Consider the following 15,668-nt stretch of genomic DNA (forward strand, 5'->3'; position numbering starts at 1 on the left):
AGTGTCTTGCTTAAGCTGAAAAATAGTTTTATTTCACCAGAATATTCTCTGATTCTTTGTTTTCACACATCCAGTTTTTTAATTCCTTTAAAAATTGTTCTGTGTTTATAATGCCTCCTTATTTTGATCATCTCTAGGTTCCCAGTGGCCTGAGCCATGCACCAGATTTTATGTAGGAACTGTAACACCAAAAGAAATCCCCTCGCCATAATATCTTTTGAGGAAATTATTATTCTTTAAGACTCTAACTCTAAATCGTAGAACAAAGCATGGAACATTTCTTGTAGTTAATACATGTTCATGCAAAAAGAAACTTGATATTTTCATTGAAGAATGTTGATTGTAATAAATTTTACTAATGTGAATATTATTATTCATAATTTAAGTAACCAAATAAAACCACAGTTATTTATTATTAAGATTGAAAACTATTTACACAGTCTCTCATTTAGAAGACTGAAGTGTACTTAAAAGATGATAAAATACCCATGATGACACCATCTTTTTTATTAACTAAATATCAAGAACTGTGCAGGGTTAAGATTTGACCACCTGCAAGCTGCCAAGTTCGCATGAGGTAGTTTGTGGATGCTGCCAGAAGACAGGACACTCCCCCAGGATCAGAGACAAAGGACTTCCTGCCAGCACAGCAGGCAGCCTGTGGTTCATGTTCATGTTGGTTCCTGGGTTCCTTTCCTATTGCTGTTGTAACAAAGAACCACAGACTCAGTGTCTTAAAGTAACACACATCCATTGTCTCACTGTTCTAGGGTGCAGAAGTGCAAAGTCAATGTCAGTGGGCTAAAACCAACATGTGGCCAAGGCTGCGTTCCACACCGAGGCTCTTGGGAGGGATTCATCTTCCTACCTTTCCCAGCTTGCAGAGGTGCTCACACTCCTTGGCCCAGGACCCTGTGTCACTGTGACTTCTGCTGCCACTTCACATGTCTGTCTCTGACCAATGTGCCTCTCTCCACTAAGGACCTCCGTGATGACGTTTGCTTTCCCACAGTGATCTGCTATCCCAAGGTCCTTGACAGTCACACCTGCAGAGTCCCTTTTGCCATGCACTGTGACATATTCCCAGGGAATTCTAGGGATCAGACCGTGGACATATTGGGGGCCATTATTCTACCAAGTTCTTCCCTTTGGCCCCACTGGTTCTTGTCCATCCCACATGCAATATGCACCCACGTCATCCCAGCACCCTCCAGAGTCTCATTTACTATACCATCAACTCAAAGTCCAACATGTAGTCTAACTATTATCAGCTCAAAAGCCTAAATATTTTCATCCTCATCGCCTAAGTCAGGCATGATTGAGACCCTGGGTGTGATCTTCTCTGCTCAAAATCCTGCAATGGCTTCTCATTTCACTCAGTGAAGAAGCGAGAGTCCTTATGGTGACCTTACAGCTTTCCTCCCCCTGCCCAAGCTGAGCTCATCTCCGGTTTTCTCCCTGGCTCACTCCGCTCCAGCCACACTGGCCTCCCTGCTGGCCCTTGGGGACATCAGACATGCACCCACAGGCCTGTTGCCCTGGTCGGTCTCTGTCCAACTCATATGCTGAAGTCCTAACCGCCAGGACTACAGAGCATGACCCCGTTTGGTAATAGGGTTGTTGCAGATGTCATTGGTTAAGAAGAGGTCATTAGGGTGGGCCTTAATCCAGTATGACTTGTGTCCTGATAAAAAGGGGGAATGTGGACACAGAGACACGTGTACATGGGAGTTGACGGGTTGAGATGTGGAGAGAAGACTGTCGTCTCCAAGCCAAGGAGAGAGGCCTGGACCAGCCTCTCCCTCCCAGCCCTCAGGAGGAACCAGCCCTGCTGACACCCTGCCTGCAGACTCCCCGCCCCCAGGGCTGTGAGACCGTGAGCCTCTGTGGTTCACGTCACCCAGCGTGCGGTGCTGTGTTAGAGGGAGCTCAGCAACTAGCACCCCCTTCTCAAGGTCCTCAGTGAGGCCAGCTCTGGCCATCTCATTTTAAACTGGAAACTGCCTTCCCCTTGTCTCTGCCCCAGAAACCCCCTCTCCCGGATCATATTATTTCTATCACCCTCTATAATACCATATATTTCACATGACTGTCACGACTGTAGTTTATGTTCTGCTCTTCCTCAGTCCTACAGGGACAAGGATCCTTATTTGTTCACTGACGGACCTCAGGTGGCTTGAGCAGTACCCGTGGCACAGCAGTCAATACAAATTGGCCGGATGGAAGGAGGGATCGTTCCTTACATTCACAGGTGAGTGAACGAAGATTCCGGGGGATTGAATGTCTCGCTCAGGCACAGAGCTGGTAAGTGTCAGGCCAAGGTGGGTTTCAGGTACCTATGAACCTGAGGGAGGCTTGAGTGATAACATTTCCATTGATTAGTATTTCTCAGGTGTCTCTTTTTCTGGCTCTAACTTTTGACCTCTTTCTGTTATTCTTCTAAGCTTTCAACCAGTTTTAAGTTTTAATTTTGCTTTGTCTCAGTTAAACAAATGAAATCTGTAAATCTTTTAACTCATTATTTATTTCATCTAAATACATTGTGATTAGTGATGATGTTTTATTTCTGGCATCTTGTTTTGTGACTTCTATTTGCTTTGCTCTGCTTTTCTCCTGCCTGTTATATACCTTGCAGTCATGGTTAAGAGCATGGCGTCTAGAGACAGCCTATCCGGGCTTGGTTCCCTCCCTTGCTAACCATGTAACCAGGATATGTAATCCGTTTGAGACTCACTTTCTTCGTATACAAAAAGTGGCACTATCCACCTCAAAGACTGTGAGCAGTAAGTGATAAAATAGATGAAGAACTTAGAATAGTGACCGGCCTATTTTGCATTCTTCATTTTGACTCCTTTATTTTTATTCTCTTTTTAAACAATTACTTTAGAGATTTCTGTTGAATTTTAATGAACACCCTAGATATTGAAGATTAAAATTTACTTAACCCATACATTGAATTTTATATACCAAATGATATCTGTATTTTGTTTCCATAAGTTCTGTTTAGTTCTCTAAAAAATTGATCTGTTTTCTTTTTCATGATGTCCTGATTGTTCATTACGCTATATAAGATTCATTTTATCTTTTAGTGATTCAGTCATACTTATTTTATGCTCTCTCTTATATTTTGTCATAATTTTAGGCTCTGGAATATTAATCATCCTGTGTTTTACAGTTAGCTCTTTCTTCCCTGTGGCACTTATTTCCTTCTGGTTTTAGTTGTGTGTCTGTGTGTGTGTAGAGTTGTGGGAGTTTCTCTATAGTGAGTACAATTTTTTTCCTATGATTGTGCCTTACATCCTGGTTTTTAAAGTTTCCCTAGAGAACAATTTTGTGTTGCTTATCCTAAGGCTCCAGGTGATATGATCAACCTTGAATTATTGTATTTTTTGGTTAGGGAATTCCGGAATCTTAAGTGGAGTATCAATTTGGATTCCACATTCATATAAAGCAGGGGCGTGGAGATTAGATTTTTTTAAGGGAGACTTTGTTTTTCCCTAGAGAACCGGTTGTTTCACCCCTTTCCTGTGTGCACATGTGGAGAACTTTGAGTCTCCCTTTCAGTGAAGAGGCAAGTCTTCCAATACGTCTTATGCAGAGGTTTCTATAAAGGAAGACTCTTCTACATCTGGTATGGACCCTTTTCCCTAAATGGACATTGTATCCCTATTTATGTGCAGATGAAAACCCCTTCCCTCCAGGGTGCGGTGGCATCAGCTCACAAGATTACCATTTTGGCAGTAAGTGTCCTCTTTGTATTGTCACCTGGGAACTTCTCTCTCCACAGTAAGCTCTGTGTTACTTTTGTTGTTGTATTTTATCCGGCATTACTGAAAGTTTTACTTCAAAGGGATCCTAATTAGCTCTGTTTACCTGTTTCCAGAGCTGAAAGCTTCAGTTCTAGAGTATCTGTTTGATTTTTCTTAAAAATACATTCCATTATATTTCTCTGGGGAAAGTCTTGACCCTGTTATCTATTCTCCCATCATTTCCTTATTTTCTTGAATATATTAAAAGTATTTTATAGCCTCTATTGGTAACTCTGATGCTTACATCACCTGGGGGTTTGTATCCATTGTCTAACGTTCCTTATTCTCATTTTATCTATCATATAGTCTTGACATGTTGCATGTCTAGAAATTCTTTATTACATGGCAGACATTGCAAATGAAAAATCCATATCTTATCTTCCGTGAGAGGTTTTCTACCTTCCCGTTAGGCAGACAGGGTGAGGGACTGATCATCTCACTCCAATCAGGCCCTGAGTTGTGTCAGGACAGAAGTGCCTTTTTTCTAAAGACAGCTTTGAGGTATACTTGGCAAAATAATTTTCACACATTTAAAGTGTACAACTTAATATGTTTTAACATAAGTATATCACCAAGAAACCATGACCATATTCAAGACAGTGAACATACCCATCACCCACAAAACTCTTCTCCTGCATTTTGTTGTCCCTCCCTCGCTCCCCATCTATTCCCCTGGAAACCATTGATCTGGTTTCTATCACAACATAGTGGATTGCATTTTCAAGATCATTGTATGAATGGATTCATGCAGTATCTACTCTATGTTGTCTGACTTCTTTCATTTAGTGTAATTATTTTGAGAGTCATCTGTGTTGCTGTATTAATAGCTTATTTTTCTTTTAGCAGAGTATTGCTTAGTTCTGAGTTTTTCCTGAATAGTTTATTGTGAGCAGTGTTTGGATAGACCATCCTTTGTTTCTCCATTTACTTCTTGATGGATGCATGGGTTATTTATAACTTGAGCTATTATAAATGATATTGTAGTGAATATTTGGTTACAAGTCTTTGTATGGACATATGCTTTTCTTTTCTAAAGCATCAGATGAGGAATGTCTGGGTTATGTGGTAGATAGGTGTTTACCTTTTTAAAAGAAACTGTTAAACAGTTTTCCAAAATGGTTGTGCTACTGTAAATTCCTCGTGGTGTGTATCAGTTCTGGTTGCTCTATTTCCTTGCCAGCACTTTGTAAGGTCGGTCTTTCTAATCGTATACATTCTAGTAGGTATGTGTAGTAGTATCTCACTGTGGTTTTTAAAAACATTTCTCTAATGACTAATGGCATCTTTAATCAGCATCTTTTCATATGCTTATTATCCATCTGGATATCTTAACTGAAGTGTGTTTTCTGGCCTCATTCATTCATTCAGGTGTTTGCATTATTATTGAGTTTTGAAACCTTTTTATTCTGGATCAGACACAAAGAGAGACACTTACCAGATATATGATCTGCAAATAGCTTCTGTCTATGGCTTGTCTTTTCATTTGCTTCACAGTGCTTAGAAGAGCTTTGAAGAGTCTTCATTTTTGTAAAGTTCACTCTATCAGTTAATTTTTAAAATAGATTATACTTCCGGTGTCATAGCAAAGAAATATTTGCCAAACCCAAGGTCATAAAGCTTAACCCTATGCTTTTTCTCCTAGCTGTTTCATAGTTTAAGATTTCCTAATAAGATCTATGATCCACTTTGAGTTAATTATTGTATATTTTGTGAAGTGTGGATCAAAGTCCATTTTTGTTTTTTGCATATCACTATCTAACAATTCCAGCACTACTTGTTGAAAAGATCCTTTTCTCCACTGCATCCTTTTTGAGAATCAATTGTCTATATAAGTGTTGGTTTAGTTCTGAACTTTCTATTCTGTTTCATTATTTTATTTTCCTGTTTTACACCAACACCATACTTTCTGATTACTGTAGCTTTATAAAAAAAAGTCTGAAAATCAGATAGTGTAAGTCTTCCAACTTTGTTTTTCTTGTTCAAAGTTGTTTTGGATATTTGGGATCCTTTGCATTTTTATATGAATCTTAGAATCAGTTTTTAAATTCCTTACATCCTTTTCTGCCAAAATTCCACCCATGTCTTTGGCCATCTCCAAAGCCACATTTTCTGAAGAAGTCTCTCTAGATCCCAGGTGAAAGGAATTTCTCTTTCATCTGTGTTCCATTCACATTTCATAATATTTGATTACATTTATTCATATTTGGCTGTATGTACTTGTCTGCTCTTTCCTGCCATATAGTAAACCTCTCAAGATTAGGAATCTTGACTTGGTTCCCTATGTCTGCTGAGAAAACTAGTTCTATGCTTTGCAGGAGTGAGCCCTGTAGTAAGAGGTATCTGCAGCACACATTCAGCTCATTGCTTGCATATTGTCAAGGAATCCTGCAGATTTAGAATTGTTTATTGATTGTTGTCTCCAAGATGGCTCAGTCTTTTTTATTTCTATTACTACTCCTGCAGTTTCAAAGAACAATGGGCTAATTATTTTCCAAATATCAAAACGTAGTGTAATTGAGTTGTGATGCAAATTATGAGCTGCTGTGTCTTAAAACCTGCTTAGTGTTCACAGGCTCCTTCACTCATGGAACTTTTGGGAGAATGACATATCCTTAGAGATAGCACTGCTGACTTTGGCGACCTGAGCAGCAGTATCTGAACTCACTCCTCCTGTATTTCCAGTGTCCCGTCTAGCCCTCCTCCAGCCCTCCATGGGGGGACCTGCAGTTCTGCCCTCGAAAAGCCTGTTGCTTCTCAGGAAGACTTCCCAATGAAACATAATCATATCCTTCTTGTGGTGACATTCAGTCCAGTGACCTGACAGCAGGGGAAAATGTTTAGTCTGCTCTTAGTAGAGCCTAAACTCTTCCATACTTATTAGAAGCAAATCCAATGAGGGAACTGTGTTGGCATCTAACAAATCAGCATAAATGTCTGATGAGGAAGATCAGCTTCCCCATCCCACTCAGGCGTCATGTTGATGTGACACTCACCTTGGCTAACATTTTCTCCTGTGTGCAACGTAAGTTTCAAGGCATATGAATGGCTTTTTGTTTTTCTTCCTTGGTCTTTCCACATTCACTGTGTCTGGTGAGATTATATGAATCCTGATTATTTTCAAACCAGCGCTTACCCTTTTTAAAGGATCACGTGTTTGAAAGGCTAGTGGACAATTGGTTAGAAGATAGAAATCCTTAGATTTTGGTGCTAGAGTTGAATCTTGGTTAGGGGTGAATGAAAATTCCCATTAAAATTTTAAATTCAGTGTTACAAAGTTTTAAAAATAGTTAAATATTAGTCAATTTCATTAAACACTTTAGCAGTTATTTAGTTTTAAGCCTGTTTCTGGGGCAATTTTGCAATGATTCCCTCCCTTTATTGATTCCCTCTTTATCAGAATCCTTGAGAGGCCCCTGTCATCACTGTCAGTATCATCATCATCATCATGGAACTGATTCCTCTGGAAGATTCTAGGAAAATAAAGAGATGGGTGGGGTTATGTGTAGGTCAGTGTGTGCATATACAATAAGAACAGTTATCAGACATTAGATGCAAGATATCCATTTTATTTGGAGAAGAATGTGGTCATGAATTCCTGATGTGGTGAGTGAAGGAAGCAGTGGGAACATGATAGTCAATGGAAAGGAGGAGGAAGTAAGTGAAGTGTGGAGCATAGATCCTTGGTTAGGCGATCATCAAATTGGTGTGAATGAGGGTAGAGTGGTGGCAGAATCATGTTCCTCCCCCGCCACATGTTGGCCAACTGTGACATGTTACTGTACATGGCAAAAAGGATGACAGATATATTTGGAGAAAAATCTTAGAGGATTTCTGTCTTCTAAATTGTCTATTAGCCTTTTAAACTCATGGTACATTATTAAAGATTAGTGGAGGGCCACAAATAAAAAGGATTCATATAATCTCACCACACATACTGAATGAAGACTAAGGAAGAAAAACAAAAAGTCATTCATAAGTGCCTTGAACCTTAAATTGCTCATGAGAGGAAATGTCACACAAGGTGAGTGTCACAGCCACATACATAATGCCTGAATGCGAGGGGAGAAGGGGATCCTGAGATGAGACAATAGGGTGAGTAGCCTGGATTGTCCAGGTGGGCCGAATGTAATCACAGGGGTCCTTAAAATGGAGGACATAGCCCAGCTGAGTTTAAAATCAGAGGGAGGTGTAGCCATGGAGCAGTGTTCATAAAGGCTGCTGGCCATGAAAATGGAAGAAGTCATGGGGCACAAGCTAAGGAAGGTGGGTGACCTCTGGAAACTGGAAAGAAAAAACAAAAACAAGGAAATATTCTCTTCTAGATCCTCTGGAAGGAAGGAACCCTACTGGTAACTTGAATTTAGCTCAATGAGAACTGTGTTGGATCTCTGACCTCCACAGCCATAAGGTGATAAATCTGTGCTGGTTTAAGCTGTTAAGCTTATGGAAGTTTGTTACAGTGGTAATAGAAAAATAACACAGTGAGCGGTAGTGTAAGGGATTAAAGTTCTAGGCTGGGGTGTGGAGAGGATTCTGACATTTACACCTAAAAAACAACCAGGTTCAGTGGGAAAGTGTTTTAAGGAAGACCTACCTGGTAGGGCTGTTAAGAGGACTGTTTGGTGTGAGGAGAGCATTGGAGTAGAGGAATCAATTAAATCTCTACCAGAAAAATAAGGAATAAAATATAACAGGGCTTCAGTATTAGTGGATGCAGGAATGGAAATGGGCAGAGAGATATAAACATTACTTTGAAATTAGCTACAGGTTTGATGATTGCATGTTGGGGAGAGTTAGCCAATGTGTGGACTGAATGTTTGCATCCCCTCAAAACCCATATGTCGAAACCCCATCTCCCAGGGTGATGGTATTGGGAGGCGGGGCTTTTGGATGGTGATTACTAGGATAAAATGAGGTCATGAGAGTAGAGTCCTCATGAATGGGATTAGTGCCCTTATAAAGGGTCCCAGATTGCTTGCTTCCCTCTGCTCTGGCCCATGAAGATAGTGGGAAGACAGCCATCTTCGAGCCATGAAGGCTATCCTCTCCCAGATACATTGACCTCAGCCTCCAAAACTTAAGGACCATGCTGGTTGTTTAAGCCACCCGACCCATGGTAATTTGTTACAGCATCCCAGACTGACGAAGACAGTGGAGAATGCCTCTGAGTTTGGCACTGATTGCCTGGAGAATGCTGAAACCCAGGGAAGTGGGCAGCACAGACGCTTACTCATTTAACCCTGGCAACACGGTACGAGATAGAGTCTACATATTCCTCGCTATTTAAAAGGGAAGGAAAAAGAGGCACAAATAACAACAACAACAACAACAACAGCAATAATTTTTCCAAGATTCACACAGAAACCCCTGGAGGCAGAGTGAGAATTTATACTCAGGCAGGCTGGTCCCAGAGCCCCTGCTCATAACTACTAAGTCAGATCACCTTGCTTATGTGGATCAATTTATTTCAAGTGTGATATGAGGTTACTGTGTCCAGTAACTTATAATTTCAAAATTACTCACTGTAAGGGAATCATTAGTTGCAGGCATTGCAAACCACAGAAAGCTAGACATACAAAAATAACTCGTTAGGGCAAGATAACCAATAATGTTTTTAAATATTATACTTGTTGAACCTTTGCAATAAAATGTGTATTTATAATTCTGTCTGGCTACAGAATAACTTCATAATCCTGAATGTGGCTGGTGGCTCCCATGGTGGACAGCACGGGCCTAGAGAATTTAAGTGACTTGTCCAGTCTCGCCCAGGAAGCTCGTGGTGGGATCAGAGCTATAGGCTGGGAGTTTTCCTTCCTATCCAACAAGTCCCTCATGGAGGCTTAGAAGCTTCTCCTTTGGTGCCCAGCTGTCTATCCGTACTTATGACATCTTGTCAGGTGTCCCAGCCTGCTCCTGAACAACAGTCAGTAACCACTTCTGCTCTTTTCTGGCCAGGTAATACATTCTAGCAACTTCCATTGACTTCTTGGCATCAGTTCTTACCTGGAAGGGTAGTGCCTAGAGATGCAAATGTGTCCACATGACAGGGTTTTCATAAACATAGCAGGAGTTGTCAAGAGAAGAAAACGTCAGGAAGACGAGTGGAAGCAGGTCATTTAATATACCAAATGGGTACTTTCAATGTATTTTTGTGTTTCCAAGTCCAGACTTGTTCTGTTCGTGCATTACAGGCCAATAAATCGGGAGACCAGGACTTGGGGCAAGAAATAGCGACTTTAATTTGGAAATCCAGCTGAGAAGATGGAAGTCTAATGTCCTGGAAAACCATCTCCCAAAGTCAGAATTCAGGCTCTTTTTATATTAAAAAGGGGAAGCAGGAATGCTTGGTTGTTGCAAACTTGGTTTATGAATTCTTTGTTGTTAGAATCTTTTGTTCTTGCAGCTCTTCACCAGGGTCAGATCCGTGTAAACCTCCAACAGACAAATGTTATTTTCTATTCTGTAACTTGTTATCTTTATATGAGTGGGAAAGTTTAAAGTCAGAGCCTTGAGAATAGGGTCTCCTGTATATTTCAGGCTCTAGGCAACATTGTTTTATAAAAGGTGCAGAACCAACAAGACTAAACCTAGGAAACAGGGCACAGGGTTAAAGTCAAAAGAACAGATCTAATACGGAGTCAGATTTGTTCTTTCTTATTTCAGTAGTGCCATGCAGAAGGCACTTTGGGCAGCTTGTTGTAGGGTCCTGGAGGCTTTCTCTCTCAGCCTCTGGGCGCCTATATTGTAAACCCTTCATAGCTGTCTGGCCTGCTGGAAAACCACTCCAACTGTTTTGCCTGGAAGATGTGTTCTGTTTATAACTCATCTCTACAGCTTGGAAAACAACTCAAGAAAAACTCAGTTGGTTTTCCACCAGCCCTGGGCAGGGGTGAGGGATAGCATGTTATTATTTTATAAAATAAAAATTAAAATTAAAAAAATAATAAAAATAATAAAAGAAGTCTTAAAACAGCACTGGGCACATAGGAGAGAGTCAATAAATGTTTCCTGGCTTAAATTAAAAGTGATGGATCAGTGATTCCATGGCTGCTGTATTTGCTGTGCTAGTTACTCCTTTGCTCCATTACAATTTTTTTTAACTGAAAAAGAAATACATGCATATGGTTAAAAAAAATTCAAACAGAGCACAAAAATACACAAGTGAAAGAAGTTTTCCCTCATCCTCTGTTCTTTCAGCCCTAACTGGAGATGCCGCTGTTTATTTTCCTTTGTGTGCTTTTCCAGATATGCTATGCACAGTCCCACCTATGTATGTAAGTTCCTTAAACATTTACTTATTTTTAACTTAAAGGGGTTTAAATCCTCAAGTGCCTTCTGCCCGGGTAATAGAAAAGAACAAATCTGACTCCATACTAGATCTTTTCCTTTGACTTAAACCCTGTGCTCTGCCTCCTAGGCTTCATCTTGCTTGTGAAACAATGTTGCCGAGAGCCTGAAATATACAGGAGAGCCTATTCTGAAGGCTCTGACCTTTAAGGATATTTAACACTTTTTCATTCATAAAAAGATAACAAGTTGCAGAATAGGAAATAGCGTTTGTTTTGCTGGAGGTTTACAGATATTTGACCCAGGCAGATAGCTGCAAGAACAAAGGATTCTAACAAAAAAGAATTCCTACACCAAGAAGTTTGCTACAACCAAGCACATAGGAAAGGAGCCTGAATTCTGCCTTGGGGAGATGGTTTTCCAGGACATTAGTTTGCCATCAAGGTATACAGAAACTTGCTATTCCATGCCCCAACACCTGGTCTCCGAACTTATTGGCCTGTCCTGCACTGAGGAGAATAAATTTGGACTCGGTAACACTCCTGTCTACCTAGCAAGCTGGGCACTGGAATTGAGGACAGCTCTCCCACACCCAGGGACCTACTGTGAGCCCTTGATGGTTCCCCTAGGGTGGGCTGTGGTTTACTCAGGAGGGATGCGGACTATGTACCAACAGTCAGGCAGTCTGCTCTGTCTGGGGCTCTGATCTTTTACCTGCTGCCCCCTGGCAGCCCAACACCTGGGACATTGGAGCTAAGGCAGAGACCCTGCCAGCCTGTTTCCCAGCGTGTAAAAGGGGAATATGTACTCTTCCCAAGGTAGTTCTGAGCGACAACACTTGCTGGTGCTTGTTTCCCAGAGCAACAGGAAACCCAGCTCTGCATGGGGGCAACGGGTGTGATCCCCATAGGGGTTCTGCACAGGCCTTGGCTGGAGGGCTTGACCAAGGAGGTAAAATTTGAGCTGCGGGCCTTGAAGGGTTAGAGTAGGGTACAGACGCAGTACTGCCGCCTCTTTCAGGGTGCCCCCAGAGGTAAAGCTTTTTCTCTCCATCTCGGCTACTCCCCTCCCCCCTCCAGATCCCTCCCTTCTCTCTGCACCTCCTGTCCGTCTCCCTCCACTTTTCCCCTCCTCTCATCCTCCTCCCAACATCTCCCTCCCTCACTTCCCCAGCTTGTCTCACAGAACCCAGAGGCTCGCTGGCCGTCCTGCGCATGCGCAGTCGGTGCCAGCTGGACCGCGGGTTGGAAGCTCCAGCTCCGAGCCGGGGATCGGCCCCAAAGGCTTCTCAGCTCTGTCGCCCGGTAGGCCTTTGGCTCCTGCCCGGTGCCGGGGCCTCCGGCTGTGGACGTGCAAGGTGGGGGGCTCACGGGAAAGGTTCAGGCGGCTGCGGGAGGGCGGTCCGCGTATCACAGCCCGCCAGGGCGCGAGTCAGCGTGTGTTCAGCTAAATTGCTCGGGCCAGGCCCCTCTGCCCGCGCCACCTGCCCCGGCGCCCCGGCCACACCTGTCCAGGGCCAGGTGTGCACCTGCCGCCTCTCGCCCAAGCCGGACTCCCCTCAGTCCGCGGCTGGCATCCCCTTCCCCTCTCCCGCCCAAGAGTCCTCTCCTCACGGGCTTCCTCTCCTCGGCCGCCTACCCGTCCCCGCCCCTGGGTGGGCTGTGTCCCGGAACGGCGGTGTCTGCGGACCCGGACGGGAGAGAGCGGCTGGGGCTGGGGCTGGCCTCCGAGCGGGGCTGCAGCCCGCGTCCCCAACCCCCCGCTTTCCCTGCCCTGTGACCCCGGGGCTGCTCTCCTCTCCCTTTCTCGCTCCGTCAGGACCAGCTCAGTGGCTTGGGCACTGCTCCCCGGGCTGAGAGCCTCAGGCTGTAAATTCCAGCTTCTCCTGGTGAAGTCAGGAAAAGGGAGCGTCAGTGCTATGGGAGCTTCCATCTCCTCCCTCAGTGTTTCTACCCCAGGTAAGTTCCTTGAACACTTTCAGGTGCTATGATGGCGGTGCTTGATGATGTCGCGTGTTTTTATAATGAGGAGGATTACAGTGTTGAAAGCAAGGCTAGGTTCAGTTAAAAATGAGCTGAAGGCATGAGTCTGTGACATCTTCCAGGCTTCCCTGTCCCAGGGTGAAACGTGACCATCGATTTTAGAAAGATAGTTAGAGTCCCTAACTAGTCCAGCCCAGCTAGTGTGTGTTAACAGGAACAGCACCACCAGAGGCGTTGGAGACCCAGGGACATTGCAGTCCTAAAGAGCTCCTGGCACAGTTTGGTTTGTTTTGTTTTTTTGTTTTTCTTTAATTGTACGGCAGACTAGTTGTATACAGGGGAAAATCATGGTCAAAAAATATTTTTTCATATAACACTTTTATTGTGATATTGTTCACACATCATGAAGTCCATCCATTTAAATGGTACAATTCAGCAGCTTTTAGCATATTCACAGTGGTGCAACCATTATTATTCCAGAACGTTTTCATCACTTCAGAAAAAACAGTGGAAACCAATGACCTATCCACCCTTCCCCAGTGGTGGTTCTAAAGAAGTTTCTTGGCTGTTCCTGACCATAAATTAACTTGTTACATTCCATGAAATATCTGGTAGAAATTCTTAACAGAATTGCATTGAATCTGTCTATCAAAACAGGAAGAATTAATGTCTTTATGGCGTAAACTTCTTCTACCCATGAATATATCTGAGACCCTATCTTTTCATCTGTCCAGAGCCTGGCCCATGGGAAGTCCTCACTAATTGTTGGGCTTGTGAATGATTAGATTCTATACATTGTTAGTTGCAAATGTAGCCTTTCACAGAAGAGAAAAGTAACCTCAGTGAAACCAAGTGACTCTCTGATGGTCAGAAAGGGTGACAGTCAGTGCTGGAGTGATCCAGTGAACTTGCTGCTTGCAGACAGAATTCTCCACCACCTACAGCTACAGGGATTACAGTGTTCTTTTATTTTTTTAATGACTTGCTTTTATTTTTCTAATTATTTTTATTGAAGTGTAGTTAACTTACAATGTCAGTTTCAGGTGTACAGCAGAGATTCAGTTGTAAACATATGCATATGTATATACATACATTTTTGATTGCTTTTAGTACAACTCATTACAATAACTTGAATATAGTTCCCTGTGCTATATAGCAGGTCCTTGTCATTTATTTTATATTTATTAATGTGTATCTGTTAATCCCCCATTTCCTGCCTGCTAACCACAGTTTGTTTCTATGTCCATGAGTCCATTTCTAGCAGCACCATTTTTCCTAGTTAATATATGGTGCTTGGCTGCTTTCAGTTTCAGTAATTCCATCTTATCTGTGGGTGTTTTTCTTCTGGTGGATCTGTATGTGGTTTGCACACGTGGTAATAGAGATCTGTATTTGGGAGAACTCCAGGCCTTGTGTAGTCCCTGGTACAGAGCGCCCTCTGAGATGATGTTTGAACTGGGAAAAAAGCATAGAAATTGTTGGAATTTCCACTATGCTTGAGACTTCCAGGTTTGTATTAACCTCTCTAGCCCACCTTAATGTGGGCTGCACCCATACTGGGTAATTTGGTGGAACTCCATGGTATGGTGATGTAGAGACAGGGCCTTGTATGCTTCTTCTCTTTCCTTTTTCTAACACTCATTCTCCTGGGCCTCCCAGATCCTCCCACAGCAGCGCCAAGGGCTGGCTTGGTTCTGCACTCAGGCAATATTTGTTAATAAGGCCCTTTCCTCATCTCTTTGGAGCCTCCGTTTCCTCCTCTGCACAATGAGACCGTAGACTAGATAAGTCCTTTTCAGTTTCTTTTTAAGCCATGTTTCCTTTGAGAAACAGAAAATGCAAATCTCTCCTCCCATTTCAACCCTTTAGATTTTGATAAGTCCTCCAAGGAGTGACATAGCTCTTTGTGGAAAACTGATGTGATTGTGATTCCAGGTGGCACAGAAAAGACTCTTCAGAGATTTATTGCAGGGAAAGGGCAGGAAAGGGGCAGTATTTCACACTTTCTAGTGTGAGCAATGGAGCAGGGGATTGGGTTTAAATACGGTGGCTGATGTGGCCTCTCTCTAATTTTGCACAATGTGATAAACCTCTCTCCATCAGTTTCTTCATGTGTCAAGTTGGGGTGATAGTATTTTAGGGTTTTTGTGAAACATTATACACATAATCCATTTGTGTCTCGGTAGAAACAAGACCTGCTAGGGAGTCAGTGATTTCTTTAAAAAAAAAAAAATTTTATCCATAGTACTCTGTGTGTATTTTGAAGTTCCTGGAGGGTGAGTGTTGAAACTGAAGTCCATCGTGGGACAGGTGGCCCATGGTTCTCTGTGCCCCAGATTGCCCCCTCCTCCCCAGTCCTCTTCCCCTCAGTCCAGGATGAAGTTCCCTAGTAGATTTACACAGAGTTCTTGTGGAAATGGCTTTTCATTTTATTGTTTCACCAAGAAGGGCTGCCATCATGATCTCTGTGGTCATGTTTTGGTGACCTGAAGGCTATGCAATTGGGGGATTCTATTTAATAAAAAGAAAAAAAAATACAAATACAAAGTTAGACCTAGGGTCGTGACAGGGGCTCTTGGAAGTGGGGACC

The 15,668-nt window shown here is 42.6% G+C and overlaps 1 pseudogene; it reads left to right on the plus strand.

The window, feature by feature from the left end:
* Positions 1–2,173: 2,173 nt before the first annotated feature.
* Positions 2,174–15,668, plus strand: part of LOC140694628 (trafficking protein particle complex subunit 9-like) — a 40,468-nt pseudogene continuing 26,973 nt past the window's right edge.

Source organism: Vicugna pacos, unplaced genomic scaffold (assembly GCF_048564905.1).
Source record: "Vicugna pacos unplaced genomic scaffold, VicPac4 scaffold_67, whole genome shotgun sequence".
NCBI lineage: Eukaryota > Metazoa > Chordata > Mammalia > Artiodactyla > Camelidae > Vicugna > Vicugna pacos.